Source organism: Puntigrus tetrazona, chromosome 21 (genome assembly GCF_018831695.1).
Source record: "Puntigrus tetrazona isolate hp1 chromosome 21, ASM1883169v1, whole genome shotgun sequence".
NCBI classification, from domain to species: domain Eukaryota; kingdom Metazoa; phylum Chordata; class Actinopteri; order Cypriniformes; family Cyprinidae; genus Puntigrus; species Puntigrus tetrazona.
This window is the reverse complement of record NC_056719.1, coordinates 6,785,659-6,808,933: the sequence shown is the minus strand read 5'-3', so window position 1 is coordinate 6,808,933 and position 23,275 is coordinate 6,785,659. Positions and strand designations below refer to the sequence as shown.

Here is a 23,275-nt window from a genome sequence, read left to right as displayed (position 1 = left end):
TTTCTGGCCAAAGCCAGCTGTCATTCATATCATGTCCTATCAGGCAGAGCATCAGTCATGCAGTAAAAGAACAGGCTGTTCATATTTTGTTAGAATTTAAGCAGATGCTGATAATGCAATAATACCTGCCATTTCTGAGCATCGTGTGAATCCTGTTTTCTGTAAATGATTTATGAATTCAAACCAAATGAGGTTAAATTTCCTGTAGGAACAAGGAGCACATACCAAACTGTTGATATCAGCCGAATTTATTGTGTTTTTGGTGGAGCATTTGAACTAGAGCAATCACTGGTGCTTAAATCACTCACACATCCTTCATAAAACTAAATAACAGCAATGGAAAGGCCAGTAAGACTTTTATACGACTTTAGTTATCCAAAAATACTTATTTTACAGCCTTGTAATTAATTCTGAATGCTATTTACTACGCCAATTAGGCACACAGGAAAAACAGCCATTTGCTTGCTCGAGCTATGGATTTTGCATGACGGGGAGCAGAGTCCATCTCGAGTAATGGGCAAATCTGAACTCTGAGATAAGCGGCGTCCCATCCTGCTACAGACCGAGCTGTACTGTGCCCCGTATCATCGCATCTTTCTTGCGGGGTGAGATTGTGCCAGTTCTGAACTGGCACACACTGGGGGAAATTGATAGCACCTGGGCATGAATGCCATAGCAGAGTGGGTTGTCTTATCTCGGGCCAATTTCTCCTACCTCACTCTCCAGATGAGAGCGGCTGTGTTTTTCTAGGTCAGTCTCTCTGTGCCCAGAGAATAGGGCTGTGTTTTACCCATTACTCCTAATATGATCACTAATATTTTTACTTCTGCCCAGCCCTGAGGTAAGGGTGGCCTGAATAGTGAGAAGATCTAGATCAGCGGCTGTTGATGTTTCGATGGGATTGTTTCAAATCTTTATTTGGCCCAAAGGCTCCAGGAGGTCCAGCCTGTTCTTTACTAAACTAAACACAATGCTTTTGTAAACAATTCATGCTTTACCGCGTAATAAATTGTAACCTTAGGATTAGAGGCGGGAAATATTACAAAGCTTTTATTATGCTCCGAGTAATATTATCATTATAGTGATATATAGAGGTTTTTTGCTAAAAATTCAGTGAGGGGGAAAATGGAATATTAAATAAGTATGTGGTAATTTCTATTTTTAGATATCCTGTACAAATGAGAGGTACTACTGTACATCTCATGTAATTATTTCTCAATTTTTCATCTGGAACACAATCTAAAAGGCAAAGCAGTTTTATTTATAGAACTTTTTTTTTATATAACACTCCATGTGATGGTAATTTAAAGCTAATCATAAAAGGTGCGTAAGAAATGATAGAAAACAATGAAAAGTAATAAATAAAAATAGATTTAAAATGTATAAGAAATATTGAAGTTTGTTCATTACATGAGCCATAATTGAGCTTTCATATCATCCAGTCAGATGATCTGAGAATAGTTCAGGGCTTCTGAAAAATTCTTCCAGTCACAAAAGAGACAGCTTGCTTCTCTGTCCTTTTAATGGCTAGCTTGTGCAAATTTGAGTCACTTTTTCTTTCCACTCTCCCCTCACACTGACGAAGGTGATAGACAGGACATTCCTGACTTTCACACGTCTCTCACAAGCTCTCAGCTTTCCACAACAACCTCCACTCCCCCTCCTAAAGCTGCACTTTCTCTCTTTTTTTATTTGGCCACAGACACAGAGAAAAGAACAAAGTCTAGAGAAATTAAAATAGGCAGGTGTTGTGAACCTGGGAGCAATTTGAATGCTTTAGCCCTGGCTGTCCCTGTTTAGATGCAGTCGCAGTGTAGGCTGTGTGTTACATCCACTCATGCCTTTCAGTGCGTTCCAAGTTTAATGATCTCTAATTTTTGAATTATTATATCAAAAATATGTTTGACCACTAGAGGATATCACATATTGACCTTTTGGCTCAATACAAAGAATACAAACTTTGATGCTGAACGATTTGCAGCTGTTCGGAAAAGGCCTGAGTTTTTAATTTATTGTGTGTGTGTGTGTGTGTGTGTGTGTGTTTTTTTTTTTTTTTTTTTTTTTTTTTTTTTTTTTTTTTTAGGGACTTGCCTTTTTATTATTATTTTTTTTTATTGATAATTTATTAAAAACAGGAGTTACATCAAATCCTGCTGCCCTTTTTCACAGGCTCTAAAGTAACTGTGCAGCCTAAAGTTAAGTGTGACCGCACCTTTACTGAGCACAGCGTTCAGGAAGTGAGGTAAGGCTTGAAAGCCACATGGATGGAGAGATGGTAAGATTTCACTTGGTTAAAAACCACAGCGTCATGCTACAGAACATCATGTAGACTGTATCCGTCTTAGCTTAGACATGATTTAATGAATGAGTTTCTTTAAAAACATCTTTTGCATGGTTTTTATTGACTTGGCAATGTAGCTTATTCATGCTTTCATTTTATAAAAGACGCAGACACTTAATTGAATAGCATAGTATTTATTTGCGAGGCGCACACTTTTGGCCCACATCTTTTGATTCAAAATGAGCATTTCTCAGATTATTTAATTACAGTATTATATCGCATCCTCGGTGTAGATTATGCCAGTGTACTGTGCAGTAGAGTGCTTGTATTCTCAGACTCCTAGGTAAACCCCAGCATGCACCACTGTGAGCTCTGATTTCTGAACACATTCTCGCAGAGCACCATCGCTTTTTAATTAAGGTGACATTTTGCTCTGCTGCTGGGATCAATGCAGGCAGATCATTCCTAATGAGCAATGACCCTGCCTTTCATTTAGTGCTAACAGTGCTAGCTCATAAAGAAATGTTATGATTGTTTGTCCACAGATGGTTTGGAATGAGGCGCAGCTCGCTGATTTGGTCAGGAGGATTTTGTGTGCGTAAAAAGACTAAAACGCCACAATTATTTCATCAATTTGACAGGTTTCTTTAGTTTGCTTTGCTCTGGGATATTGCTACCTTTTTCTGGCTTTTCTCAGAATGAGGCTTATTAAATTTTGCCATTGTCTTAATGCTAAAATACCAGCCGCAATTATGCCCGCGGATGCCTTTGTTTGGCGTCCGACATGGTGCCAACAGGACGCACGCCAGCAGTCTTGAAAGAATCCCATTTTCAAACACTAAAGATGTCTGAATAATTACGCCGCCTTTGTTAATAAAACAAGAGGATATTGATGCCAAATCAGAGCGTTTCGGACCACAATTCTTTTCCGCTGTTAAAGAAATTCATGAGTTGGAAATATGTGCATACTCAATTCCCCAGTACGTCGGGACAGATGAAAGCTATTTATAGCTCTCTCTTACCTACATTGGCTACTTGCAACATATTTCATAAGGAGGCTTGTAAAAATAACCACCTTTTTTCTGTTTGCATGTGTACATGCATGTGAACATATGTCGGTGTGCGCAACCACTTCCTCTGTTAGTACAGCAGCACCGGGTTTGCTGACAGACTTGTGTCATGAGAACAAAAAAGAAAAAAAAGGAAGGGCTACCAAAGGAAAGGAAGACCTCTATTTTTTTTTTTCAGTTCACTCGTGCATTCTTAAAAATAGCAAACAGAGCGACATGGCACAAATGTTTGCACACTCACATGAGCTTTCAACACTTTCTGAGGGTTTTAGGAAACAACTCGTCGTTTCTGCCTGAATTGAAGGGATAAGGACTATCTAGAAGGACAGATGATACACAGACGCAGGGATCTTGCGTTAGTCGCTTGATTTTCCAGTCAGGTTCTCCTTTCCGTCTCGTACTGTTCCGTCTGATCTAGATTAGAACAAGACGCTCACTCTACGGAATACCAATTTCTTTTATCCACTTGATGTAATTTTGTGTTTAGGCCTGCAACACCTAATTAAACGAGGCGGTATTTTTACATTACATCAGATAGGAGACTGCAGAGGATTGGCTTGTCCGCACCTCAGACTAGTGAAAAAGCGCAGTCTTCGTCCTCACCGCCTTGCACACCAGATAATATACAAGAGTTGATACACAAATAGATGTGTCGAGTGGCCGGACGACCCTCTGACCTCTTATTGAGATTCAATTGACATTTCTGCAGTTGGCGTTTGTCGCATTTCTCAGGTGTTGTGTACTGACAAAGGTCATTTATTCTGACAGTTGAAAAGCTTCTGACTGTTAAGCTTGATGAATGAGCGGATGACCGTCACAGTCCGGTTTTACTCGTCTGGTGGCAGGATCTCGTTCGGGCAGCCTTTACTGTATCTGTTTGGCCAGAGGCTGGTATCAGCCACACACAGGATGCTTTCAGCCCTTATCTGGCCTTTTAGGCTGACTGTTGAGTGCTAGGGCTGACCTTTGACCCCCAACCTTCCCCTCCATAAATTCCTTCCCCTTAACTATAAAGCAGTGGAAAGTTTTTTCAAGGCTGGGTGAAAAGGGGCGGTTTTAACAATAGGCTGTGTGCACAAACATCATGCATCATTCTTAAGACTGTCTGAGCATGATAGAAACAGCTTCATCATGTGAACTGAGAATGCTTGGTATTCTCTTTCAAATATGTATTTAAGGCCGTTTAAATGCAATTTGAACTTAAAGATGTTGATTTTGACAGAATTATTTGTCTCATTATAGCCCCCTCTGCAGGTAAGCTGTCTTTCCTCTTTTTTTCTTTAACGCATTTGCTTCCTGTTGGGTGGTTTGGGGGTCAGCCTATTTTCAGCCTAGAGGGCACTACTGCCTTCAACATGGCCCACATCTATGATTTTCCTCTCTTTCGCTCCTCAAAACCAGCCGATTTTCCCCCACAGCTTTCACTGTCATCGCCAGCTCTGATTGCTTTATACAGCAATGCATGGCTCAGACCGCAGACGCTGAAGTTCTTGTTTCCAAACTGCACAAAACTATGTCGGGATCAGCATGTGATGATGATTTTCATCACACTTTATGAATAGAGCGACTCAACCAAATTAGATTCCCCACCATTCTTCACAATCCGCTGTTGCATTAAGAGTGTCTGGAGCGCAGTTGTTTCTGTTTGGATCATTTGCAGTCTCCCACCGCTCTGGGAAAAAGGAACCCATGAACGCATTTTGTTTGCTTAGGGTTTTTTTTTCTTTTTCTTTTTCTCTCTCTTCCACCCTAATAACCTCATTGTAAATAATGCGCATTGCCATAAATATTAGATATTTGTATGGTTGCAAGAGGAAAAAGAGATATCTTGCTTGTGTATTAAAGAAAAAGCTCAAGGCTATCATTTCTTTTTGGTTTTTAACTGCTGAGCCTAAGCAGCAACGGTTAATGTTAAATACCCCAAACAGACCAGAGAATAGAGGCAGTTTGTCTGAGGTTAACCTTTAATCTCCCAAATTAACAAGAAAACACCCCAGCTCCCCTGCTGATTCATAGTGATGTGGGCTTTTTGTTGGGGTTACACTGTTTCTTAAAGAAAATTTTCTTTCTAGTTTGGTTTGTATTGTAAAATATGACAGATTAAGATACCTTTTTTTTTTTTTTTTTTTTTTTTTTTTTTTTTATATATATAAACAACTTAAGGTTTAGCTTTCTTTCTTGCACAGGAAAAATGTTATTTCTTTTCAGGTTGCCTAAGGATGGCTAAATGATTATGCCTGTATTTTAAATAGAGCAAAAAGCCCATGTGCAAGGAAACTGCACTTGAATGCTCTTGACAATGCTGTCGTTAAAATGCACATTGATTAATTAATTAGAATCCGTTATTTGCAAATTGACTGTCTGAGCTGATTATCAAATCCAGCTTCTTTATTAGCGGTGGCGCAATTCCCCTGCGAGAGCGCGTGAGGTCCTGAGCGTGTGTGCGTGTGTATTGATGCTCTAACTGGAGAGCGGTCTCTAGAGGACCGAGGGGGCTCCAGGTGGAGGAACGGCTCCTGTAGCCCTCTCCAGTCTACCTTAATCAGACGGCCGCCCCCTCCAGCATCTCCGCAGTGCTCTGTAGCAGCTGCCCGGCAACGGCAGGAGAGGAAAACGATAAACTTTGCGGTGAGATTTCTGGTGCATACTGATATTTGAGGAGCTTGGAGGGGGCAGAGATTCGTTGCTTTAAATTCAGCTCACATTATGAGATGGAATAAACATCAGCCAGTGCAGTTCCATTCACATGGCATTTTCCTAATGATCACGATATTGATAATGAATCAGATTGAGCTGTAATGTGACATTTAAACTTCTCTTCCTTCAGTGTACTGCATTCGTTTATGTCTGCTTGTTTGCCCCTCGTACTCTGAATTATTTACCAACTCCTTATGCACAGAAGAAAAATGTGTAGAAATTATTTTTATTTAATTGCTAGTAAATTTCATAATTAAATCAAATCTTTATTTATCAAGTTTAAAGGCAGATTGTTGGTCCTAATTAAAAGTTCTAAAAACCAGAACGTTGATTGTGGTTTTAAACTACCGTTTATGGTCAGAATATAGAAATATTCTTAGTTTCTGCATGTTCTAAAGAGTTACATTTTCGAATTTTCAACAGGTTTGTGTTGCCTGACTTTTTTTAATGATAATCACAGTTAAGTCCACACACCTCAATACAACAAAAATTTCTTGGTGTTTAACATAATCATAATACATTTACACTTAAAACACTTAAAAACTTAAATATGAAATTCAATATGAATATTCAGCTTTTCTGCCATAGTACCATGGTGCAGTTAGTGTTACTACAATGCTATTATTTACCATGAATTTGATTTGTATTTTTTAGCAGTTTGAAAAGCCTTCTTACTGTTATTGTTGGTTAGTGATCATTTGACCAAGACTTAAATGCATTAATTGAGTCGTGCTGTTTCCTTCCGCATTTGGTGCATAAACATTATATTGAAGATTTATCAAACACGTATTACTGCTTTATCTGTAATTATCATTATTGCTATCGCCCAGCCCTAGTTTTCTCTATAACTATTAGGGTACAAGTTTTAACTATTTAACTAATTATTACGGTGTACCTGCTCTGAATGAAAGCAACCAATCACAATTGATAACAGTTGAAATGATGTTGAAGTGAGGTTGACCCTGCTAAAGCAGATGGATATCAAGGTCCTGGCCAGTGAATGAAAGGCTTCTTTGGCTAGGGTGTGTAGGGCCATTGTGGCCAGTGGCTTTGTCCAGATGGTTCACATACCTTTAGTCATGCTTTGGGTGAGGAATGCACTCCCTTGGGAGAGCTCACAGCCTAGAAACGAGGCGAGCATAAACATCCTTTCTTCCGTACCCTTCACCCCCACAAAATAATCCTGTCTTTGGCACAAGGGGGGTTGGGAACTGAGAAAACACTTTTTTTGGAGGGGGAAAATGTTTGTTGTGCTTGTTTTGAAGGTCGGTTTTTTCGTATCTCTCTTTGCTCTGGCCATCTTGAACCGTTTTGGGTGACGTGTTGTAAAAAAGGCTTATAAAGCAAGCGCTCCGAGGGAAAGCCCTTGATGGCGATGCAGTCATCTCAGGATACTAATCAGCTTGTTAAAACATGTTCTGCCTTGAAATGTAATAATGCAATTGCTCAATAAACGTGCAAAACAACAAGCAGCCAATCATCCCGCAGTGATCCGATTCCCTCGTTTTGGTTTATTTTCGAATAAAAAGTTGTTAAATTCAAACTATTATCGAATGCATTTTGGAATGGAAGGACGTTCGTGACTAGATTGTCAGACATTTTGTATGAAGACAGTTGTTTATTAAAAGTTCTCCCTAGGCGTTGGAACAGAGTTTGGTCTGTCAGCAGCTCAACACAGTGTTCTTGCTTTTCAAACTTTTGCATTGTTGGGCATTTATAAAACCGGGTAAACAAAAACCTTTCCAGCATGTTTTGAAGAGGACATGTTTGCTTGAGCGCAGCGTGTTTTCTTGAGGTTTTAAGATTTGAGCCAGGGAAAAGAAGTTCTAAATAAAAGACAGAAGAAATGTATTTAGACAAAACAAGAATGAAATGACTTGGTTTACAGGAAAAGGAGTCTACTGTTGATGAAAGCTTAAAAGACCAACAAATCTAATCCTGTAACGTCTGGCTCATAATTACGATTTAACTCGAGTCGCATTTGTCTCCTATCTAATGAAATGCAATAAATTAGTTTTATTGTACATTTTAGATTTAAAGTGATCATACTTAAGACGCTTAAAATAATCGTTCCCCGTGACTGCTCCACCAGTTAATGTGTGTCATTTCTCATCAGAAGAGCTGTTCTCTAATGGCTCCCCTTCTGTCCACAGGACGTTTCTGCACCCCATAGTTGCTTTCCCATCTCAATCCCTTGAACCCCCTCCTGTGCTTTATGAGGGAGTATGTCCAAACCCGTCCTTTCCTCTAGGTCCAGCCGTGTTCCTGCATCTGTCGCCACGTATCCCCGCTTCAATCGCTCTTTCAGTAGGAAGGCTCTCTAACAGCTCAGTATCACACTTTCATTAATCAAAGACACTTCCAGTGTCCTATTACAGAAACACAACTACTCGCCCTGTCTGGAACCGACAGCTCACCAATTCATCTTCCGGGGGAAAAAAGCCGCCCGGTGCCTACCTGTTCAACTGAGCTGTTAAACCCACAGGAAGACCCTTTGAAATTGTTTTCTCTAGGTCAAGCAAACAACGAAAAAGGCAAATTGCTTGTCTCGAGTAACACAAGGGGGATTTCTTTTGGTGAGGGATGGTGGAGACGTTTGTTAAAATGCTGATTTAAATGCGTCAGTCGGTGGACTTTAAAACAACATCACTTGCGTGAAAAGTGCCATTTGACCCTCAAGCCCCTAGAGAGTGCATGGAGGTCTGAATAGCAGCAATACTAACCTGTTGAGCGTCTCGATAGGGAATGTTGCACTAATCATGTGCGTTCCCTGCTGACAAACATTTGTTTAGTGATTATTATAGGATAGTTTAGCACAAAATCTTCCTTGCATGTTGGTTTCTTTATATTTATTTATATTTGTATTTGTATATTTATATTTTAGAGTTTGTTTGTTACCCTGGACCATAAAACCAGTATTTAGTAGCAAAAGTATGTTAGTAGCAATAGCTAACAAAACATTGTATGGGTCCAAATGATCAAATTTATCTTTTACACAAAAATTATAAGGATATTAAATAAAGACCATGTTCCATGAAAATATTTTGTACATTTCCTACAAACATAAATATATCAAAACATCATATAAGCGTATTTAATTAGAAATATACTCTATCATAGCAAACCATACATCGATGGAAAGCTTATTTATTCAGCCTTAAGATGATGTATAAATATCAATTAAAAAAATTTAATTGGTTTTGTGGTCAGGGGTCACATTTTATAATTAATAATTAATACATTTTTGTTTATTCAAAACTTTTTTCATTACTGTAATACAATTCAGAATTAAACATTCTGTGTACATACAGATTTTCCATATATTAGTTCTGTGAAAAGATTAATGGTGATTAATCTCGTTTACATAATATATTTGTGTATTATGTGTATTTATTTTGTCTGCATAAATAGACACACGAATGTGCATATTAAAAAAAAGTTTTAAAGTTTGTACATGAAATATTTATTTATAATATAAACTCAATACACGTGAATACATAAATACACACTCATACCATATAATATAATTATAATGTATATTTATATATACATATGCTGCTTCAAATGCAGCTTCTACGTACAGATGGTAACAGGCTTGATCGTCTACATGCATAATCTTGGGAATTGGAATTTTATGCCATGATTTTCAGAAATGGATGTTTTTAGCTCAAGGCATACATTTTGAAACCGGGTAATAATGCATGTGTGGTGTCGTACAGTTGATGAGATGATAGATGCAGCAATATATTTAGGAAAGCTCACAAGATCCCTCCAAAATCTCATTTTGTCTGTCATGTTGGAGATATATCATGGCATACATATCCAGGGGAACCGCTTATTTCAAGATTCCGCCTCTGGGGATCAATTGAAAATTTCAGATGATATAGCCTGGTTTAGAGTAATGGGTCTTCAGTTCTTTTATATCATATCAAAGACAAAAAAGTTTCAGAAACGTAATTTTTAAGTGCCCTAGCTATCCCCAGTCCTACTTTCATTTCAGATCCATTTAATATCCAATTATTACACATCTCTTCTTTTTTTTTTTTTTTTTTTTTTTTTTGCGGTGCACCCTGCAGTTGTTCTATGAAGACGTGCGTCTGCTGGTCTACACTTTGTCTATGTAAAGAGGATCTTCTGAGGACCTTTTATATGCAGACAGCATGACTTGTTTATTCTATACATTATGGCAATGGAGTGTGTTAGTGGGGCGTGAATCAGAATGAGCTTGCGAGTACTCCCGCAGAGACTGGCTGCTGTTGATGGGCATAATGAGGAGAAACATGGCCCGCAGAAAGCTCCATCCCGCCGCATACTGGATGGCAAATGAAGACATATTGAGGCATGGGGGATTCTAACACTCGCCGCTGGGCTATTAATTACTCTTTTGTTGCATGCATCTGTTGAAAGACATGACACCTTACTGAGGACGAAGTGTTTGATGAAGCCGAGCAGCCACTACAGCGCTCACCACTCCTCAATGCATTATTCATAGTCTTCAGATGCGTGGAACAGATGACGCCGCCGCTTTCAAGAATTTTACAGCTAAATCACGTGAATAAGAGTTTATTGCTCATGCGCAGAGCTTTTCTTAGTGAAATGAGAGAGATTTATTTGGAACAATACTGTGCATGATTGTTTTCCAAAAAAAGACTACAAGCTTTTTTTTCTTGTTTGAAGTATAAATTTGAAGTTTTCCAAAAAAAAAAAAAAAAAAATCTATTTGGCAAAAAGAAAAACCTTATGAGATGTATTTCTGGTTGAAATAAAGCTTCTCAAGTAAATGTCTTGATACGTCTATTTTAGAAAAATCTACTGGAGAACAAGACACTGTACCGATTGAGGAAATAATATTTGCAATGTTTATGAATTGCTCTGAGTGGTTATGAAAGTGATGTAACATGGCAGGTGGAGGCGCACATTAAAAGACCTCAGAGAGGCTTATGTGTGTTTTCTGTGTACCTGCATCCAGCCACTCAGAGCGTGCTGTTATTGTGCCCCTGCTGAGATGTGAAGGATGAAAGAGAGAGAAAGACAGACTGATGTGTCTGGCTAGACCACTCTCTCTATTTCTATCTTTCTCGCTCCCTCTCTCTCTCTCTCACCAAGCACCCAGCTCAGGAGTGACAAGTCCTCCCAGGCATTCATGCTGCTGATAGTTATTAGTTTTGTACAGAAGTCTGTTTTGATTTCCCCTCACAATGAGAGGCAGTGCGCGACTGGGTCATGGGAGCCGTATTGATTTCTCCTTACGCTCTCATTCCAGAGCTAAGGCTCCTTCACCCTGCTTTCTTCGTTTTTAGACAGCGGGCGGTCAGTAATGAGGCCTAGGTTGGACCTGAATCACACAGCCATTGCTCCCTTCAACCTCTTCAGTCCCAATCTTTGGCTTCTCCTGCTCCCAGTACTGTAAATAAGTATCAGAGGAGGTGTTTGCCCCTTGGCACTGATCCGAGACCCATCTGATAGCTTATCTAGCAGTTCTTAAGCTTTACATTTCAGTTAGTATAGAAACTGTTTTGAGTTCAGCAAAATATATAGCTTTACGTGTAGCTGAATAGACTTTATACAGGTGCTTAAACAAGTACTTTCGAACAAGTAACAACTAATGTCGTCTGTAATATCTCTAGTAACCCTCTTGGTTGAGTTAATTAGTTGATTGTATAACTAGCCATAATTTTTGCTTAATACTCTTAATTATTTTGGTTCCAGACCTAATTAGAAAGGAAGGAAGGATCAGAAGGAAATTATGATATATATATCATAATTTCCTTCATATATTTTTTTTTTTTTTATATCTAAAAATAATGTATTGGCACTACTATGTAAATTAGAATAGAATTTTATCATTTTTATTTATATAATATAATAATATACTTAATATGTTAATGTTTTTAAACATTTACAACATTAGGTTTTGCAGCTTTGCAGTAGTGTAATATTTTGGTCCTCACTCAAGCAACCTTGCTGTTATGGACCGGTATGCCAGAATTGTAATTGTCAGAGCAAGAGAGCTGTCAGGAGTTCTCAAGTGTTCAAGTGTTACTGAATTGGTTCTTGCTTTACGGCCAAAATTTGCCTCACATTTTTCTAATGCGGTTTGCCGAGCACCATGCGCTTCATAACTGCACTCAGCTGAGCTTCACACACTGGCCTATTCTGTAAAAAAAAAAAAAAAAAAAAAAACTAAATAGCTCAGAGGACACAAACCACCAGACGGGGTGACACGAAATCTCTGAGAGCCATTATCAATGTCCCGCATACAGAAGAAATCTAATACAGCACACATTCTTGACATTGCCGTGTTTTGTGTGCTTCCATTCTATTCCGTCTGACCCCTTCTCAGCGTCTCTCTTTCAATATCTCAGTATGTCTTCACGCCTTTATTTCCTCCCCTCCTCTTCTTCTTCTGTCTTCCTCTGCATGCGAGCTGTTGATGGCACTTTCTCGGTGAGAGGCTGGTTTGTGGGTGAGTAACAGGGACGGTGACTCTGCACGTAGCAGGGCTCGGATGCCGCTCGGCCGTGCCAGACGGGAGGCTTGTTTACTGCAGGCGCAGGGATGCTACAGCCTGGCTATTTCAGACCACTGCTGTTCTCAAGCAGGGTGGAGGGTGGGGGCATGACTGTGCAGATACCACGTCTTTGGCAGGGTACGTGTGCGTGTGGGCTTCATGAACACCTGAAACCCCCGCCGCGGCCCCAGGCAAGGCGCGGGGCGATATCACGACACCACAGGGCGGAGGTGTTTACGCAGTCTCGTGTTTCTGAGGTCAAGCTCAGTCGAAGTGCCCCGTCTGGACAGTACGGCCGACCAAAATAAAAGCATAAATCAAACCAAAACGAAATCTATAAATCCAAAGACCACCAGCGAACCCCCACCTGTCACTGTCCGCAGATCGCATTCTGCCTCAAGTCGTTGCGTAACGCTCCGAAAGCAGCAGCCAGAGCTCAATCTCGCCGAGCGGCCTGCACAAGCCTTTAATGTCCTTCTTGTGCCCGTGCCCAGACAACCAAACATGTCTGTTTACAAAGAGCGTCATAGCAGGTGGCGATAATGATGATATGAGTTGAGGTTAAGGCTTTTTTTTGTTTTTGTTTTTGTTTTGTTTTTTTAATGGTAATGATAATACGTCTGTGCTTCGCTTCACAGGCTGTTCCTCTTAAATTTTAGCATCTTGTTTTTGCACATTCCACCTTGTACAAGTTGTTATTTAGTTTCATCTTTATTAATGTAACAGGTGCCAGCTTGTTAGAACAGGAAGAAATGTATTTCTCCCGGAGCATGGCAGATATAAACTGGAACACACAAGAGGGTACAAGTATTTGATGTCATCTGAACAGGGAATAAATTATACAAGACACACTGGAATGTTTCTTGCCTGCTTCTGTCTTCTTTTTCAAAAAGAGAAGACCTAAAGTTAGACATCCTTGAGGTTTCTGCCACTTGATTGAAGGTGATGCCCATGAATAATGCATGGCGGAGGGAACTCTCGTCTGGGGCTTTTTATAGAGCCACGACGCGCTTGTGTGCGCTAGCCTCACAGATCTGAAGATCAACAAATGGCAACGGAGGAAAACAAGAACATAACAAACTGCTAAGGAATGTTGAGAAATGAAAGAATTGCTATATTCAGAGATAGAAAGAGGCTGGCGTCGTGATAAAAGGAGAAGAAAAAGAGGATTTGGGAGCTCGCGCTGCCATTTAACCTCACACTCTGCCAGGCTTAAAGATGTCAGTTAACCCAGCGCTTTTCTTGTTTTCTCCTTTCCTCACTCACTCACTCTCTCTCTCTCTCCTTTTCTCCGTTCTCATTTTTACCAAGAAGCGCAAACCCTTGATTAGCCGGCACAGCTATTATTGTAAGTGTCACAGGCTTTCAAATCACTGAGCTAATCACTGAACACAGACCTGATATATTTGCAAACATGAGTGTCCTCAAAAAAAAAAAAAAAAAAGACCCCTCCTTTTGTCGCTATCAATAACCTTAAACGTCACGGTATCCCTTTTATTGGCAAATGCGGCGGTCATAGCGCTCTAGTTTGTGTCATTAGGTTAATGACAGAGGCTGTCTTGTAATGGCTGCCGGTGAATGAGGCATTAGGTGTGAATCCATTCCCCTGAGCTGCTGTTGAGGGTGCAGGTATAAATTGTGGATTAGAACGGGAGGAATGTGTCTCTTTTTCCCAGGTAGTGCAATTAGGAGAGCCGGCTTAAGCCCGCTTCCTGACAGAGCTCTTGTGTGCAGCTAATGCGCCACAGTTCTGCCTGTTGACTCCACAGAAAAGAGGCTTCGAAAGGATAATGAAAGGAGTGCTGTGTCGTTCCCCCGGACAACATAATTGAGCTTTGTTCAACGCCCCAGTCTCCCAATACACCTTCACTGTCTTGTTTTTGAAGAGACCCCCCTCCCTTCTCATAGAAGAGCCTGGACTACATGCTGCTTATTTAACCTAGCCTCCACGGTGTGGTTCAGCCACCCAGCGTGGGATGTTCGCCGAAAAACAAGATTGATCCACAAAACAAGGCAGGGATTTATTGATGACATCGGCTGTGAAAAAAGAATGTTTAGGGCGTCTTTGGTAATTTTGTGCAACAGGGCTATGGTTGTCTTTTAAATACAGCAGCTCCATTTCGAAATCTAGTGAGTTGTCTTACTATCTACGGCCTACTTACTAAAGCGGGTACCACCTTAGTGGGCATAATGAATGAAATTCAACCTCATAAACAGTTTTATTTTGAATGCTACACTAATGATTTTCAACCAAGCATTAAAGGATTAGTTCACCCAAAAATTTAAATTAGCCCATGTTTTATTCAACCTCCAAGCATCCTAGGTGTACATGACTTTTTTTTTTTTTTTTTAGTTGAATCGTTTTGGGGTTTTTATTCAAAATTATCCTGGCTCCAAGCATTAGAATGGAAGTAGGCAGGTGTTTTTGTTCAATAGTCAAAACGTAGTCAGAGAAAGTGTATGCATCCTTAATGAAACACCATAAAACAAACATTTAAAACCTTTAAAATTTTTTTTTTTTTTTTAAGAATTCTGTTTTGTTTTGCTGTCTCCCCACTGCGGCATGCGCAATGCGTACATCCTACATCATCCACCCGGAACTGTCTGCACTATTTTCATGGAATGAGCTTGCTTTTTGACAACTTTGGACTGTTGAACAAAAACACCCACCTTCTCCCATTCTAAACCTTGCAAGCGGCAGGACAATCTTTAATATTATTACGATTAGGTTCATCTGAAAGAACAATGTCATACCTAGGGTGCTTTGAGGTTCAGTAAAAGATGAGCTTATTTACATTTTTGGGTAAACTAACCCTTTAAATGACATGCATAAAAATATTGTGAAAATAGTCCATATTCTGTTGATTTGATTGAACTGTCCTGAATAGATGTTACTTATTTATGTATTTGTTTAGTTTTTATTATTATTATTATTATTATTATTATTACTTTCACTACTACTACTGCTTATTTCTACTTTGAATCGGTTATAACAATTTAAAACAATGTATTTTTACAATCTATTTAAAACTATATATGTTCATCTTTTATTGAATCATTTATATTTAAAAATGCTTATGATATATATTTAGCTTTGTTTCAGTATTGAATAAGTTAATAAATATTAAATACATTTAATAGTAAATAAATAAAATTAAAATATTTAATTAATTTGCTTTGCTGTATTGAAACACACTGTGCATGTAGGGGTTTCTTTGTTTGTTCATTTAATTAAATCTTTTTGTTTGTGTTTTTTTTTTTATATTGAATAACTTTATAAATATTCAGAATTATTTATTTTGCTTTGCCCTGTTGAATTTCCCATCATTGAGACGGGGTTATGCAATTGTCAGGCTACTGTAAAATTTGTCCAAAGTTTAATGTTTTACAGTGTGGTCACATTTATAGTTATCCTGCAAGTTTTCTGAGGGCAAAATCTGTTCATTTCAGTATGAATCCATGCAATCTGGAATTTTGTGTGATGGTGCAAACACTATTAGAAAATGCACGTTTTTTACTTACAAAATGTCACTGAAAATTTACTAATGTGACTATGTCTTTAGGCAGTATAATCATGCTAAATACCTTTACTAAGAGTCTTCCCCTAGGGAGCGTACCCATAACGCCTGTGTAGGTAGCTCGCTAGGTTTCGGAGCAGAGCCGAATTCTCGGCTACAATTTGGAAACGGCCCGTTAAAGGTTTGATTGCCTGCCATTTTCTTCTCATCCGCACAATGTGTTGTAAATGTTGTCTATCCTTAGCTGTCGAGCTGTGGGTGAAATCATTGTGTGTATAGTGAGGAATAAAACCTTTTCTGTATCATAATAAAGGCAGCCACCATCGGCTCTCACACTGTCTCGCTTTCTCTGTCTGTGTCTCTCTTCAGCCGCTACTCATCTATGCTTAGCACGAGTTTGCAGTATGTGTGAGTGTGGCTGGAATTCATATGAATGTCTCGCCGCAGGGAGAGAGGGCCGAGTCATTGATATGTACAGGAGGACTCCTGATAAACAGCCCGCGCCGCTGAGAATTACCCAGCCATTTGATACATTCCGATCATGAAAAAAAAAGCAAGAGAAAAAAGATCTTGAAACAAAGGATAGACATAAAGACAGGGTTGGTAAACAGTGAGAGAGACTGGCAGTACTATGTAATTTTCTGTCAGTCAAAATAATATATTCAAGCACAATTGTATCTTATAGAGCGTAACCACATTGTGTGTGAGAGAAAGAGATAAAGAGAGCGAGGGAGAAGTGGCGCACGGCTCATAAACGCAGTAATGGCTTTTCATGGATGCAGTTGCAGGGGTTAAGGGTGGGCTTATCTCGAACAGCTGAAATTTGGTTGGTTTTTGTTGTTGATGCTGTCGTTCTGTTTTTTTGTTTTTTCGCCATCTGATTCGCCATTGTCTGCCTCATTCATTCTTAATGGACTGGAAAAGACTGGGGAAAAGACATGCTGGTAGTCTCACCGAAGATTGCTAAAATAAAGCAGATATACCGCAAACAGTCAGTTTAGGGATGTCTCATCTCTCAGAAGCGAGACTAAACCGGTTTTGTGTTTTTTCTTTCAAGTATCCAATCTTATATTTATCTTTTGTTGAAGAAAACAATTAATTCCTGAAAAAAGTGTATTTATATAGACCCATATGGTATATGTTTTATATTTGATTTTATATATATATATATATATATATATATATATATATATATATATATATATATATATATATATATATATATATATATATAGTAATTGAGACATTATGTTGTTCTATACTTCTGTTTTGTATTTGTACATTGTAATAGTAAAACATTTTATAGCCGAGGTCAGTCAACTGTCCTTTACTAAAGAGGATCTTTTGAAAAGTCAATTAACATTAATCATCATTATGGTAATGTTGTGGCATTGTGGTGTCAACACCTCACTGAAATCTCTATTAAGCTCAAGTGCAGCAGTGGATTGACAGATTGGCCCCCCACCCCACTCGCTCTTTCCCTCTCTTGTGCATTGTTGGCCCCCTTTGACAAATACCTTAATCTGAGTGCGCACATGGGCCGGCATGTCTTTTAGGGATGGAGTGGGACCTTCTAAAAGCAGATGAATGAGGGGCATGGTTGGCTGCACGGGCCAGCTTCTCTGTTCCCAGGAACAGCCTTCCACTCTCCCATGATTTTTTTTTTTAGGAGTTTTTTTTTTTTTTTTTTTTTTTTTGGCCTAGCCTTTCCTGCTGCTAGTGTCATATGCCCCTCCGCCACAGTTGTTAAGCACGCTGCTCTTAAACCTACCGGTGCCCCAACCTGTTTCATCAGGGCCAGGCCAGACAGATGAAAGGCTCTAGGATGAAAAGAACAGCGTAGAGGACAGTAGACGGCGGACAGTAGAGCATAGTTTATTGTCGTGAGAGACATGAGCATTTAGCCTTATATCAGCTCCTTTGGTTAAATACAGTTAAAAATTCGAATGCGTGTTATATCTAGTCGTCCATCAATTAGTTGAGGTCAAGTTATTATTATTTTTATTTTAATGTAAATTTTGATATAGTGCGGTCGCAATATAAAACTCTTAGAACATGGTAACCGTGGCCAAGGTAATACACAATAACAATATCATTGGAATATCTACATAAACCAAGAATTTTATTAGTCAACTTTTTTTGTGTTTTCTTTTGTTTTTGGCCTATGGACATTCAAGATATGAAAGTAGGGAATCTGAGATAAAGAGTTTGTTGTAACCATAACCAAAAATAATGAACTCTTGGTGCTGTCTTTTTGGAGAATCCACTGGTAACTTTTCCCGCTTTTTGTCATCTCCTCTGACATTAATTAGTTCTGTAGTAGCAGGTACACTGTATTTGTAATCTTTATTTATTATTATTTTGACAGGAGGATTAAGCATTAAGATGCAATATTGCCATCTGAGTTTGCTGACATCGTGATGCGCTTTAGGTGTTAAGATGGTTAAATCTTCTCTGAAAAGCCCTGCATATTTAAATGGACGGCTTCGGAAGTTTAATGCTGATTTTGAATGCTGTCTTATTTAGTCTTTTTTCTTAAATGCAAGGAAATCTTCCAATAAGGGTCAGAGTTTCCTTAAAGGCATAGTTCACACAAAAAAAAAAAAGCTCATTCCAAAATCTATTTGAAATATTTCAATAAATGTCAGGGGGCCATATAGTGTATGACAGTGATCATCAAAGTTGTTTGGAAACCAACATTCTTCAAAATTTCTTTTGTGTTTCTTGGACAAAAAAATCATACAAGTTGAGAATGACACAAGAGTGAGTAAATGATGACAGATTTTTCAGGTGAACTATCTAAATAACCGATCGGTCAGGTAGTCATTTCATGCATCCAACCAGTTATTGTTGAAAATCTGCAATTTTACCTACACGCATGCCATTTATACCCCGTGTTTTTGGGGTTTCCGGCCTGCTGGGGGGCAGCGAGCGGGCCACACTGACAGGGGAACTCCTAGCTATGATGTACTGCCAGGGGTCCACTCAGGAGTGAGAAAGTTCAGGTTTATATGGGCTGGGCTCTAACAGCTCAATAACACAGGCCCGTAATCTACTCGGGTTTCAAACACAGGGCTGATTTACGAGCCAGCACGCCACTCCGGCATTGAAATGAGGTGTTCAGCATATGTTTTGTTGACATAAATTTAAAATTTATTGCCGTTGTCAAAACTGACTGTTAGACAAAGTCGCTTATTAACTGAGTAAATGGCTTGAGAGTTTTATGCCTGCTTCCTTAATGACTACAGTCAGTCTGTTTCAGGCACACAGAGTGCAACCCCTCCCCTTTCTTTTCTGCTTTCACACACACACCATCTACAGTTTCTGTGGCAAAGCCAGAGCACAGCTGGTTGGAGAGGCCTGAGGGGAAAAGGAACTGCCATAGTTCACACATATGAGGTGTGTGTGTGTGTCTTGAAGAGGTGGGGTGCGGGGGGCATATATGTCCCATAAAATCTACAGAGGCTTTACTTCTGGTTGTCCAGAAAATAGAAGTTGCCGTAATTGCAAGGGCAGGTGCCCCAGCGACTTTGCCTTTTACGATAGGACTGCTGCCTCGCTCCACGCTGGAAGCAGGTTTGAGCATGTCATATCCAGGGTCGCCCTGTAAAAATGAAACACAGATAAAACTAATTACCTCCCTCTGATTTTAAGCAAACCGTGGTATTGCATGTAAACGTCTGACTGCTTCAATCAAGGTAAAATCAAATGCAAAATCACTCTTTAGTAAAATTTGAAACTGGGGATGCATGATAGTAGATACTGATGTTCTGATATTTATTTTCAATTAATTATGCTAACAATCAATATGACCAATACTATGGAATACCAATATATGACCAATACTGTATAACCAACACTTTTTTTATTTTTAAATGTAAATATGAAAACCAAATGGCTAGTTGGATGGTTTAGTTAAAAATCTAAATACTACAAATTAATTTAGACATCACATGACAGTATGAAAATAGATACTGTTTTAGAGATTTGGTAAATATTAAAAATGCCTTTTAGAATTCTTAGTGTTTTTTTTGAAGATCAGTTGTAAGTGATTTGTTAGATGATAGCAAAGGTAATCCAAATTTGGATTTATGTACAAATACATGTCTTTACTTTTGGGTTTTTTTTTAGTTTGTGTTTTTAAAATCATGCTTATATAGATTTTATTTTTTGCATTGTAGTTTTTTTTAATTTTTTTCCATTTTCTTTTTTATTTTAGCATATCAAGTTAAGTTTAATGAAAATGAGAAATAATGTCATAGGGCTGGACAATATGGCTAAAATTTATATTGCAATACATTTCTTAATTTCGATCAATACAATATAATTCTGATATCAATATACCATTTATCTGAAATATAAATCTTTTTTAATATTATAAATGCCTTCATCACTTTTGGTCAATTTAAAGCACGCTTGCGAAATAAAAGTATTACAATCTACATGTCATTCCCAAAAAAAACCACAATTTATACCCCCTCAACTGATTTAAGTATTGATAATGATGCTGAAAATTCTGCTTTAATAACAGAAATAAATAGAAAGCATTTTTCAGTGTAAAAAATAAATAAATTGCTTAAAATGTTGCTGGAGACGGCCTTATTGAAAGTGCAAACTCATTTTCTGCCAGTAGTAGGTGTTGAGTGGTAAAACTAGCGGTTTCTCCAGTAACGCCTGTAAATAAATCAGCTCTGCTCTTGAACTCCACTTTATAAGATAAAAATAAATGTCTTCGAAACTGCTCTGTATTCATATAAACACCCGCTCTGCACTTTAATTTTGAAACGTGCAGTGCTCATGTTAACAAAGTCAAACGCCACAAATAAATCAATGTATGGGAAACACTGGTCATGTATATCAAAATATCTAATCTATATATATTGCAATACATATTGATATTAAGTTACTGTCCATCCCTGCTTTTTGATTTTCTTTTGTTGAGCTGGCAGTCCTGCTGCCAATATATTGTGCAACCCTAATTCACAGTGACATTTGTTAAGATAGTAAAAGTTTTGATGATTGCACAAGTCTCTTATTCTAATGTACTATATATAGTGAAAGTCCTTCCTGCCTCAAGTAGCCAGCCTGCCTTCTATCAGCTCTCAAATGTCCCCTCAGGGCTCGGAGGGTCACTCCGACAGTATGCGTTCTCTGTCAGTCTCTAATCAGTGGAAGCGCGCTCTCCTCAGACCTCAGGAGAGGGACAATGGCTAGATTGAAGGCACACAAAGGCCTTTGAGTGTTCCCCCTACAGTATCTCTGTATTGTGCCGCATTAGCCCAGATCCCAAAGGTGCACAGACCCCTGGCTTTTCCCAGCTCCCCCTCGCGCGCTCACTCGCCCGCCTGTCTTTTGAAGTGCCCTTTATCCTGGAAGGCGTTTACAGGCCTTTTTAATTACTTGCAGCTTGCCAAAGGGCTTTGCTGCTTCATTCTTCTCTTTGTTTGTTGGGTCTCCACAATCCCCATCTAGAAGACAGCCATCAGGATTTTGGATGCGTTGCAAGTTTTCTCTCACCCCCCCTCTTTTGTTTATTTTCTGAAGTCTCTCTTTTGTGATTCTCAACCCTCAAATGGTTTTCCATTGGTGTTTTTTTTTTTTTGTCTTTCTCTCTCTCGCTCGCTGAGGTTAAACCACACTTCCTTGCTTCATAATTCTTGCCACTATTTCCATGTTCTGCCAACTCTTGTTTATAAGAACAGAGAATAAAAGCTTAAATCATTACAACCCAGCATGTGACGCTGATTCTCACAACTTCAAACAGAAACGAGGGGTTGTTTGATAAAAATAGTTTTTGGTTAGTGCGTCTTTATAGAAGAATCAACTAAAGCGTCGATTGAACCAAACAGCTTATGGATTTCACTTCCATGAAAATGACACAGTTTAAAGAAACAATAACCTGTCTTGTGCATTGAACGTTATCTATGTATTATGAATAGAAAGCCAAGAAAGTACACATCTTTGTTCCTCATTAAAGATGTATACATTTGGCACTAAAGTGCAAACAATGAGCTAATTACCACTCTGGAAACAATTACCAAATGCTGTAAGCATGCTAATAAAAAACAATTCAGTTCACCACTCGCAGCAAGTTGCCAGTGTTCTCGCGGCATTCTTACAAACCTCATACTTTGAGAAGCCCACTGCTCCACCGCAGCGCTTAAAACCACTTACCTGCCATGACTGCACTTCATATTCTTAACGAGTGGCAGTGACCAGCCTGAGTTTGTTCATTCGCTTGCATTGACTTTCGATTGTTTCTACTTGCGTAATAACAATCGGATACAATGCATCTGAGGATTAGTGTGTTGAAAAGCTGCAGATGCTCAAGATCTTTTGTTTTCAAGCCTGAGAAAGTCACACATGTGCGTTCACTAGTTGATTTGAATCCACACATGGGTAAGCGCCAAAGCAGAATGCTAATAGAAGAAATGGTAAATACACTTAAACATAGCCTTTCCGCACCAGGTTTCAGGATTAATCCAAGGGACGGTGAAACAAAAGGAGATCTTTCTCTTCCTGTACTCAGTGAGGCACCATGTGGCAGTCCTGACTCACTTGGAGCCCTAGGCGAGATAAGACATGACCAAAGAGAAAAAAGGTGGCTAAAAAGTTTAGTTTTTTTGTTTAGCTACATAGCAGTTGTTGTTTTATTATTTATTTTAGTAGTTGAAAACTAAAAGGGTGATTTGAAGCTTGATTGGATTGAGAAAATGTAAGAGTTTTTCAGCACGGTTTTGGACACAATTGTGCAGCTGCTTTGAAAGTCCACTTGACTCATGCTTTTGTGCGACTCCATTCTGTTGGGTTAATCTTTCCCCGATACTCAGAGATGTTATAATTTAAGAGAACAAATGTTTCTCTTTAAACTGCATGAAAAGTTGACCCCTGTTTAAAATGGACCCTGCAGCCAAATTTAGCCGTTAAAGTCACTCTTATCTGGGGACTCGTGGCCATCTATATGTTCCTGTTTAGATAAAGGGCTCCTTCATCTCCGCTTGGGGAACTGAATGAATGAACAATAGGACTTTGAAACCGAATGTGCCATTGATAATTTTTGCTTTCAAGACATTTCATGACATTCAGGCTTAAATATACATATGATTGTCTAAATATGGGAATAATTAGCTGAAGTCACGGGGAGATGCACATTTACATTCAAGTGGTCGCAAATAATGGTTTATTTCTCTTTCAAGAA

General features: G+C 38.9%; 1 protein-coding gene across 4 annotated transcripts in view; it reads left to right on the top strand.

Annotated features, from left to right (window-relative positions):
* zbtb16a (zinc finger and BTB domain containing 16a) overlaps positions 1-23,275 on the top strand; it is a 93,423-nt gene that overhangs the window by 16,785 nt on the left and 53,363 nt on the right. The gene's annotated exons all lie outside the window — the stretch shown is intronic.